The sequence below is a fragment of the Schistocerca cancellata genome, chromosome 2 (genome assembly GCF_023864275.1).
Source record: "Schistocerca cancellata isolate TAMUIC-IGC-003103 chromosome 2, iqSchCanc2.1, whole genome shotgun sequence".
Lineage (NCBI taxonomy): Eukaryota > Metazoa > Arthropoda > Insecta > Orthoptera > Acrididae > Schistocerca > Schistocerca cancellata.
In genome coordinates, this window is record NC_064627.1 from 1,008,212,042 (window position 1) to 1,008,223,821 (window position 11,780).

Here is an 11,780-nt window from a genome sequence, read left to right on the forward strand (position 1 = left end):
TCTAAAGTTATTCTGTCTCCCTTGATAATAATTATTTTGGTTCCCATATTGTCTGTTTCTCTGATTGTCTCTGTGATAGTCATTACCGCGGAGAGGTGATCTTTCCCTGTAATTATTACTACTCTGCCAACGGTTGTCATACGGGTGGTGTCTGCTTTGGTTACGATTTGCGTTGTAAGAATAGACTTGTCGTGTCCAGTTATTGTTTCTGTCGTCATGGAATTGTGACGGATGTGACCTGTAGTGATTGTTTTCCTGTTTTCGCATCCTGCGACTGTCTGTGTCAATTTCTTATTCTCGTAAGAGTCCCTGAAAAGCTTCAATGTCATCTTTGCAACGTCCTGCCAAAATAATATGTCGTAAATGTTCAGGCAATTTGATTAAGCAAATGCGTATGAGTTCTGAGGGGCTGTATGGGTTTGACAGGTACTGATTCTTGTGCAACATGTCTTCAAAATATTTCACAAGACTGGAAAACTCAGATTGTTCGAAATGTTTCATCATTATGATGCTATGTTTTACTCGGTCTTGTGTAGCTTGAGACCAATATGCTGAGAGGAAGGCATGATAAAATTCTCCTTCACTGTGGCAATCGTGAATGACCGATCACATTCTTACAGCTGGTTCATTCTCTAAGTAGCCACACATAAATTCTAACCTGTGCTCCAATGACCAGTTGGGAGGAAAACAATGAGAGAATTGATGGAGCCACGCTTGTGGATGAATGTCGTTGCCAGAATTCTTAAACGTTTTGAATTTACGTGTAGTAATGAACAGCTTATAGTCAAAATCATCGTGTCCGCGAGTAGCAAATCGGTCATTGTTACGTCGTGTCGGCGGTTCCATCTCAAAATTCGGTGTACCTTGCCAATTTCTTTCATAATTTCCGAAGTGCCCTGAGTTATTATTTTGTGGCTGTTCCGTATTTCTATGTCCCTCTTCCCGTATTGGAGCGCGAGTGGCCTCTGAAATACGTAATTCTTGTATTACCTGTGTCACCTGATCTTGTACTTCCCGGATTTCTCTTTGGTGTTGCGTATTAATTTGATTCTGATTTTGTTTGAATTTCCTAATTTGTTTGCAATCTTCTGTGTCAGTGATGGCTACAGGTCTTGTGTCATTCAGATCATCATCTACCTTTGCAGATAAGTTAGTGAACTGATCCAAAAGTTCGGCTACTTTCTCCGATAGTGTACTTATTTCCTCAGTGTGTTTTTCTGAACCAAGTTTCAGAGTGTCCATTTGTGTTGAAATCGTATCTACTGTGTCCTTTAAGTTTTCTTGAGTTTTTGCAAGTTGCGTAACCGAATCGGCAGATGCAACTGAGTCAATTTTAGCTTGCAAGGTGTCGTGATTTTCATGAACAATAGTTTGGAGTTCTTTTATGGCTGCTTCGTGATTCTGTAATGCATTTTCATGCCGCGAAAAAATAGGTTGAAAATGCTCACAAATTTGTGTTTTTACATCATTACAGCCTTTTTGACATTTCGATTCAATGTTATGTAACTCAGTAGTTAAATCTTCACGTGTTTGTTCAAGCTTATGTTCCACTGAGTCTAACTTTTGAAGCTTTTGTTCCATTGTGTCTAACTTTTGAAGATTTTGTTCCATTGTGTCTAACTGTTGCTGTGTTTCTCTGGTGTTGTTCCATTGTCTCTAACTTTTGAAGATTTTGTTCCATTGTGTCTAACTTTTGAAGCTTTTGCTGTGTTTGTCTCTGATTTTGTTCCATTGTGTCTAACGTTTGAAGCTTTTGTCCCATTTGTTGCATTAATTGTAATAACAATGCACTGGTGTCTGAAACATGATCCTCAGTGCTATTCGGCAATACATTTGAACCGGCAATATTCGCAGTTTGAAAAGCAGAAAATGTGTCTTGACTTATTTGAGAAAAGGGTGAGGACGCCAAACCTGAATCTACAGTATTTGCAAGATTGTGTCCTGTCATTTCGGATTCCTGAGGCAAGCTGTTGCCGACCGATCGATCGATAATGCTTCCTTGTTCACTACCTGTTTCACTGTCTACACCATTATTTGCCGCCCGCTCCATTTCCCTATGCACAATTACCAAATTACTACTTCGAATGTCTGTTAATTCACTACACAGTGGTGCTGATAAGCTACGCTCGTCGTCACTATTATTTCTCAGTTTACTTTGAAGCCTAGTGTTACGTTTTTCACACGCCATTATTGTCACAATGTTTCACACGATAACACAGAAAAGCACAAATTGAAGAGCAAAAATAAGAGAACAAAATAATATCTCGTTAATTGCAAGCGCAGCTGAGAAATACTTGGTGCAAATCTACATGCATGCCACAACTGTTTTACTGTACAACAATGAAAGACTGCAACTACAAAGGAGATTTTCTCTACAATTACGCGCTAGCAATAAACAAAATCTACACTAATTACACAAACTACAAGAGAAAAATTAGATGATTCCAGTGAGGTATCCTCGGCTAAGGGTCGACATATGAAACGTCCCCTTAGAACAATTATACATGACTGTGCTTAAACTGACACACAATATTTTTAGCGCAACGCAATCTGACTTTCAAAAATCTCTACAAATGAATGGCCCTGACTAACATTAACCTATACCTTTCACAAATCACTTACCTCACCAAAAATCTTCGTTACATGAACTACTGCAATACAGCGAGCGCCACTACTGCCAGCTAAATAAAAGATTCAAACTACTGAAGGCACTGACTACTGATAGGCATAGTTAGCAAATGAAAGATTTTAATAGAGAACAAACAATGTATTTACCTTAATAATCATAATATATATAGCAGTTCATAACATCCATTCTTACAAATATCAAAACTCCGCCATTTCTCTCCCCACATCCACCACTGCTGGCGGCTCATCTCCAACTGCGCAACGCTACGCGCTGTTCACATCCAGCTTCCCAACACTACAATGGCAGACAACAATGCAAACTAGCCACAGACTGCACACAGCACAGCCAGTGATTTTCACACAGAGCGCTACGTAACGTTGCCAATAAGAAAACATAAACAGCCTACTTACAAAGTATCCAATTGTGACTCAATAATGTTAATACTAGACTATTACAGTATCCAATTTTGTCAGCTTTTTTTTTTTTTACAGGCAACCGCCATTTGTAAATGCGATACCTCTTCGACCATTGTTCCCAATATCAAGTTCAGAAAAATTTCTTGGGTAATGCATTCCCTGGCATGCAGAGCTTGATGTTTTCAGCAGTGAACATGAAACAGTCTTTTTTTCCAAAATTATTAATAAAATTATTTTTTCCTAGTTTACCAAACTTCTTCCACCAGTCACCAATAGTTTGATACTCATTATCCTATTCTTCCATCTGAAATTAATGTTTTAGTGGGAATTTAAGAAAAATGAATGTAACTGGACCGTTACACTTGGTAGTGAAATTATAGAATATAAGAAACCTGTACAAGAAGAAATTCGAAGCATTTGAAATGTAGTGCTATCTAAAAAAAAATAATAAAACTTAAGTGGACTTTTGAAGTACGAAATGAAGTACCAAAAGGTGAAGAAACACTCCTGTGGAAGAAATTCACAGGTCGTCTAGCAAGTCGGATATATACAGGGTGTTTCAAAAAGAATACAAGTATTACAAAGTATTATTTTGTACAAACTATCGATCGCTGCACCTCGGCTCGGCTATTGGAGAAACGAATACATAGTGTAGTCTATATTAATAGCCGATAGATATCAGTTGTCTTCTGTTTTGCTTGATAAATGTAATATGTTTAAAATGGCTACTCTGCAGCAGAAATCATTTTGTGTTTTCGAGTTTGCGAAGTGCAATTCCGTGATTACAGTGCAAAGACGTTTCAGGTTGAGGTACAAAATTGATCCTCCGAATGGATGGAACATTCGCAGATGGTATCGACAGTTTCTAGATACAGGATGTGTACGTAAAAGTAAGAGTCCTGGCCGCCTTGGTGTTCCCGAAGAAAATGTTGCACGAATTCAAACTGCTTTCCAACGTAATCCATCAATATCAACTCGTCGTGACAGTCAGAAATTACAACTGCCTACAACAACAATTTGGCGTGTTTTGAGACGTCGGTTGCTTATGAAGCCGTAAAAGTTACAGCTGTTACAAACTCTGCGTCCTGATGACAAACGCAAACGTGCGGAATTTTGTAACGAGATTACTGATGCTATTGACAATGATAAAACTTTCGCACAATTCTTCGTGTTCAGTGATGAAGCGACTTTCCATGTTACTGTTCAGGTAAACAAACACAATGTTTAAATCTGGGGCCTACAGAACCCACATGCAGCCATTGAATATGTACGAGATTCGCCCAAACTTTGTGCGATGTCCCGATCATCTGTTTACGGCCCATTCTTCTTTGAAGGAAACACGGTTGGCTGGTTCAAATGGCTCTGAGCACTATGGTTCTCAACTTCTGAGGTCATTAGTCCCCTAGAACTTAGAACTAGTTAAACCTAACTAACCTAAGGACACCACACACATCCATGCCCGAGGCAGGATTCGAACCTGCGACCGGAGTGGTCGCGCGGTTCCAAAGTGCAGCGCCTAGAACCGCACGGCCACTTCGGCTGGCCGAAACACGGTTAACCATGGTTAAAAGTCTGCAGTATATCGCTGTCTTACAAAACTGGTTGTTTGCCAGGCTGCACGATGGCAACTTCATTTTTCAGCATGACGGGGCACCCCCACACTGGAGTCGCATAGTGCGTGAATATCTGAATGAAACTCTACCGACCCGCTGGATTGGTCGCCAATGAGCTGGTGACTTAACAACTCCAAGCTGGGCTCCACGGTCATCAGATTTGACACCCTCTGACTTCTTCCTATGGGGTTTCGTTAAAGGCAACTGCATGGGGGCTTAATTTAAATAAATAGAAAAAAAATGCAAATATTTTTAGCAGCCACCTTTCGTGGCTACACTGAGCCACAGCGCCAGAGATCGCGCCAGAGAGTTTTGTTCCGCGGCCTCCACTGGCAGTGATTCTTGAGAAACGGAGGTGGGCAGTTCTTGTTCAGATGTAGTAGTGAGTGTTTGTTCCATATTTTATGCAGTTATTTTTTTACCTTCGTTTATATTGATGAAAGGCACTCTGATCATTACAATATCTCCATTAGAATAACATCTGCTATCTCTCCCATCAAATAACTGCATAAAATATGGAACAAACACTCACTACTACATCTGAACAAGAACTGCCCACCTCCGTTTCGTGGCTACACTGAGCCACAGCGCCAGAGATCGCGCCAGAGAGTTTTGTTCCGCGGCCTCCACTGGCAGTGATTCTTGAGAAACGGAGGTGGGCAGTTCTTGTTCAGATGTAGTAGTGAGTGTTTGTTACATATTTTATGCAGTTATTTGATGGGAGAGATAGCAGATGTTATTCTAATGGAGATATTGTAATGATCAGAGTGCCTTTCATCAATATAAACGAAGGTAAAAAAAAATTTTTTTTTTTCTTTTCTCTCTCATTCTTTCAGTGTCCTGAATAATGTATCATTACAGGTTCAGTCAACAAAGCATCTGGCGTGTGTTCTTGTATTAGAGTGTAATTCTGGTTTTCTTGCGCAATTATAGTATTTCTAATTTTCTTTTATCACGTCAGTATAATTGGTATTTAAAAATTCTTGTCTTGTTGAAGAAGAACCGTGCCAGATGTGCGTTGAGTCATACTACCACATACTGAACAGCTACACTTGTGTTTGTTGTTTCGTAGGTTTTATAGTTGCTGGGGACTTAATTAATTAATTGTGCTAACAGAAATTTTCTTACATTCTTTGTTGTCATTCTAAGCAGTCAGATTGCGTACTAAAACTAGTCAGGGCCAGCCGTTTACGAGACTTGCGTAATCGGACTTACAGCTACTAAAAAAATTTGCATTTTTTCTATTTATTTAAATTAAGCCCCCATGCACAACGTTTACGTAGCATCACTCCCACAGAACCTGGAAGGGTTGAAGAACCGGATCCGTACTGCCATAACATCAGTGACGAAGGACAAGCTTGCCCGAGTATGGGAGGAATTTGGGTATCGATGTGATATTGTTCGTGTCGCTGATGGAGGACATATTGAACATCTATAATCTGAACTTAAGAAGTTCGTAAATATGTATGTAAAGTTTCATATTCGTATGTCTTAATGTTTAATAAATATAAGCAACTGAAATACGTATATTCTTTTTAAAACACCCTTTATTTCAAATTTCAGTTTCCAGTACTTTCTTGTAATACTGAAACACAGTTCATTGTGATATACAAGCAAAGTAGGATCACTGCTTGAGCAGAAACTGTTTTGGAACGTGTTCTGTGGACAACCTGCCCATTACGCACCTGTTGTAGACAGCAAAGAGGAAACGTGATAAGCAAAGCCACGGGTTGTCTGTTGGTCGCCGCCTGGAGCATCGGTTAGAGGCTGGAAGCTCTCTCTGGCCCCGGCTTACAGCTGACAGTGATGTGAATCCTATCCAGCACCTTTCTCTAGACTTTGTGGTGACGTAACAGTCCATCTCAAGCCCCGCTAAAATTGGCTAACGGCTCTACAGGAAGGCGTGCGCGCGCTCCTCTGTATCCGTTACATACAATATACAGGGCTATTACAAATGATTGAAGCGATTTCATAAATTCACTGTAGCTCCATTCATTGACATATGGTCACGATACACTACAGATACGTAGAAAAACTCATAAAGTTTTGTTCGGCTGAAGCCGCACTTCAGGTTTCTGCCGTCAGAGCGCTCGAGAGCGCAGTGAGACAAAATGGCGACAGGAGCCGAGAAAGCGTATGTCGTGCTTGAAATGCACTCACATCAGTCAGTCATAACAGTGCAACGACACTTCAGGACGAAGTTCAACAAAGATCCACCAACTGCTAACTCCATTCGGCGATGGTATGCGCAGTTTAAAGCTTCTGGATGCCTCTGTAAGGGGAAATCAACGGGTCGGCCTGCAGTGAGCGAACAAACGGTTGAACGCGTGCGGGCAAGTTTCACGCGTAGCCTGCGGAAAATTGGCTCATGCCACAACTGGAGACCGACAGCGCCGACTTCATCTTTCAACAGGATGGTGCTCCACCGCACTTCCATCATGATGTTCGGCATTTCTTAAACAGGAGATTGGAAAACCGATGGATCGGTCGTGGTGGAGATCATGATCAGCAATTCATGTCAAGGCCTCCATGCTCTCCCGGCTTAACCCCATGCGATTTCTTTCTGTGGGGTTATGTGAAAGATTCAGTGTTTAAACCTCCTCTACCAAGAAACGTGCCGGAACTGCGAGCTCGCATCAACGATGCTTTCGAACTCATTGATGGGGACATGCTGCACCGAGTGTGGGAGGAACTTGATTATCGGCTTGATGTCTGCCGAATCAGTAAAGGGGCACATATCGAACATTTGTGAATGCCTAAAAAAACTTTTTGAGTTTTTGTATGTGTGTGCAAAGCATTTTGAAAATATCTCAAATAATAAAGTTATTGTAGAGCTGTGAAATCGCTTCAATCATTTGTAATAACCCTGTACGTAATTACGGTAAGTCTTAACCAGTTATTTCATTTGTAAATCACTTCATATGCCCACATCATCGCCGCCCTGATCGGGTCACCTACGCAGCCGTACGCTGTGGCGACAAATGTATCATTGCCGTGACCCAAGTTCTAGGTTAGTTTGGAAGGTGACAGTTTGTTTGCGAGATGGCGAAGTCAGCTACTGTGAATATGAAATCTTAGATGTCTTATTGATCTGCGGCGTATATTGAGGTCTAGGTTATTTTGGATGAGCGTTGGCGAAGCTGCATGGACCACTTCATTAATCAAAGTTCCCAGTCTAGGAAGCAAAATTAAGGACAATAGCCTAAACAAGGAAAATGCTAAAACAGTTTTCTCCAATATGAGGTTCCTTGCAGTAACAGCTGATGGAAATAAGAAAGAAGTTCCTGAAAACGACCATCTGAAGCAAACCAATGTATGGAAGTGAAATGTGGAACATCGAAGAAGAAACTGGAAACTTTTGAAATAAGATACCGTCGTAGGCTGTTAAAGTAGACAGATAAAAACAAATGAAAAAGTAATAAATAGGATAGGTGAAGAGAGAATACGGAAGCTCTTACCAGAAGAATGGACTCATCTGTGGGATATCTGCTACGGTGTCCAGGAATAAACATGGCACTGTAAGTAGTAGAAGGAAGGAAAATTGTAGGGACAAGACTAAAATATATGAGAAACATATCAGAGGATATTTGATTTAATAGAGATGAAAATCGGGAGAAGATGGAAAATAGACTCAAAACAGTAGAAACATTAATGAGCTAAAAAAAAGGGACAGAGATAATGTGAGTACTTTGTCATTACTGTGGTACAGTGACAGTTGTGTTGGAGCATGACTTCTTAACCTTCTCTATCCGGTCATTGCGAGGCTGGTGAACCTCATGAAACACTATTCCGCTAATACAGAGTGAGCCCAAAGTCTTTCCCTGATTACAGAAGTTTATTTCTAGGGAACTATGCTAGACACGGCTATGCAGTGTCTTTCAAATGGTAACTTAACTCAAAGTTTTTAATGAGTGTACACTAAGAGCATCTGTTCCTGTTCTTTCTCCCTTATTAAAGGTAGCGTAATTTAGGCACTGCTCTCACTCTGATATGTAGGAGAAAGCTCAATATTTTTTTTATGGTTTAGTGAAACACGGTCACCTGTTACAGTTCAACGGCTGTTACGGAGTGTTATAGTTGAGATCCGCCAGATTTGACGACATGCAAAGACGATATGAGAAGTTTAAAGAGGCTGGTAGCGTTGGTCACGAGGCAAGGAGCAGTAGCCCTGCAGTGCACTGCTGATTGCGTGCGTACAGCATTTCAGCGCAGTCCGCGGAAATCGAAGCGTCGTGTTTCCAGAAAAACGGGCGTGCCTCAGAAAACGATACCGAAAATTTTAAACAAACAGCTACACTTTCATGCCGTTCCAAGCTCTACAGCCAGATGACAGATCCAGTCGTGCTTAGTTTACTAGGAACATGCTGGAACAAGTCCGTACATACAATTACTGCGTTAATAACGTTTGTTATTCCGATGAAGAGACTTTTCGCATCTCCGGGAAAGTAAACGGGTATAACGTCCTTATCTGGGAGGATAAAAGATGTGGGACAGGCTCAAAGTGAATGTGTGGTGCGGCTTAATGTACAAAATGATTATTGGACGATCCTTTTGGTTGAGCCTACCATTACGGCAACAATTTTGCTCTTATGAGAAAAAGCACCACTCTAGCTGTATATTGAGAATGTCTTTGTTCTATCACAGACTAGTTTCGGCGGCACATTACCGCCATCCTTAGGCCCCATGACTGCCAAAAAAGCATTTGATTTCCTTGGTGCATTTACTGTGGGGCCTTTTGTTACTAGCATACGTTGGCTAGCTTTCGTTGGAGACAACACGGTGTCGAGTACAGCTAGCCCACTTCTGCTAGTAACAAGGATCCCACAGTAAATGCATCGAGGAAATCAAATACTCTGTTGGCAGTGGTGGGGCCTGAGGGTAACGGTAATGTGTCGCCGAAACTAGTCGCGCGATAGAATTAAGACTTTCTCAAAATAGAGCTGTGGTGGAACTTTTCCTCATATATATGAGCTTCAGTCCCTCGTCGATGTAATAAAATGAGCATCCGTAAATTTTGCTTTTTTTTCACTCATTATGGCCTTGTAACTCGAAAACCGGTTAATACAATAAATTAGTACTGTAGAACAAAAGCAAATTAGTGCTTTTCGTTCAGTATAATGTTGTCCTACCAAGAACAGACGGAAGATTCAGTTAACATTATGGCAACATGAGGGCCACATGTAGAAGTGTATCCACAAAATACTTCGTGAGTTAAGCTAACGTTTGCGACAAACCGGTTACCTTTATCTGGCTTAATTTTCGTAACACGAGGCGCATTCGAGATATGACATCTTCGATTTTTTTGCTCAGCATTGGAAACAGAAACATGTAGTTTATCTTAAAATACGCTGAAACGTCCCCTTAAAAAAATTATACATGACTGTGCTTAAACTGACACACAATATTTTTAGCGCAACGCGATCTGACTTTCAATAATCCCTACAAAAGAATGGCCCTGACTAACATTAACCTATACCTTTCACAAATCACTTACCTCACAAAAATCTTCGTTACTCGAACTACTGCAATACAGCGAGCGGCACTAATGCCAGCTAAATAAAAGATTCAAACTACTGAAGACACTAACTACTGACAGGCATAGTTTGCAAATGAAAGATTTTGATAGAGAACAAACAATGTATTTACCTTAATAGTGTTCAAAAGTCATAATATATATAGCAGTTCATGACATCCAGTCTTACAAATTTACTGTCTCTGATGGACACACGTCCAGATCATGCGCTCTCAAAACTCCGCCATTTCTCTCCCCACATCCACCACTGCTCGCGGCTCACTTCCAATTGCGCAACGCTACGCGCTGTTAACATCCAGCTGCCCAACACTACAATAGCCAACAACAATGCAAACCAGCCGCAGACTGCACACAGCACAGCCAGTGATTTTCATACAGAGCGCTACGTGGCGTTACCAATATAAAAACCTAAACAGCCTACTTATAACGCGTGCACTCATCATGAGCACGTGACAGAGATGTCAGCACTGTACGGCACATAAAACTCTATCGGCAGTGGCGAGTGTGATCAAAGTTTTTGATACTAAAAACGGCGACGTTTCCATTACAAGAGCAGCGCGTAATCATACCTTTTCTCTACTTGCATGGTGCGACATCAATTACAGTCCATCACCAGTTGAGTGAAACAAGTGGTGCTGGTGTCGTGGATGTGTCTAATGAGTACTCGTGTCTGCAACAGTTCGAAGAAGGCAGGACAACATGTGACAACATACGAAGACAACCTTGGTCTCGCACCAGATGGTCTCACGATATGATCGAGCGAAGGAGAAATTTCTTTTGGAGGATCACCGAAAGGGTGTGGAACGCACCGCATCCAGAGCTGTCATCTACGTGGTATTTGTGAACGCAGTCCTGCATAGAACTGTAAATGCGAAAAGTGTCGTATAGGTGGGTGCCACGAACGCTGACGGATGGCCCAAAGGCTGCGCGCGTGGCATGTTGCCAGGCAATGTTGACGCGTGATGAAGCCACGAATGGGACTATCTTTTCATCGATTGTAACAATGCACAGACATGCATGCCCCTGAAACGAGGGGCCAGTCAGCTCAATGGAAGCGCATACACACAGCCATCAAAAAGCTTTCAGGTAGGTGGCCCCTACTGAAAATAGGATATTGGCCAAGTTCTGGGAAAACGATGGCGTAATCATTACTCACTTCGTTCCAAAAGGGCATCACGGTGACAGGTGCTTATTACCAGAACGTTTTGAAGAACATTCACTTGCTGTGCCGCTATTGCATCAGCGATTTTCAAGTGGTCAAACCAAACTCTTAAAGAAGTGTTTGCGTCCACTGTGGAATCACAGTGCATACGCTGTAAAAACTCTGTAGGGCTGCAAGGAGATTACGTCGAGAAGTGACAGGGGTCACAGATTTCGTGTGATTACGAGGAGCGGTCAATAAGTAATGCAATACTTTTTTTCTAAAGGCAGATTGGTTTTATTCAGGATTCCAATGCACCACATTATTCCCTATTCTTTTGGCTATACAATTTTATTTTCCATCATAATCTCCGTTCAATGCGACGGCCTTACGCTGTAAGTAGGCTGTTTATGTTTTCTTATTGGCAACGCCACGTAGCGCTCTCTGT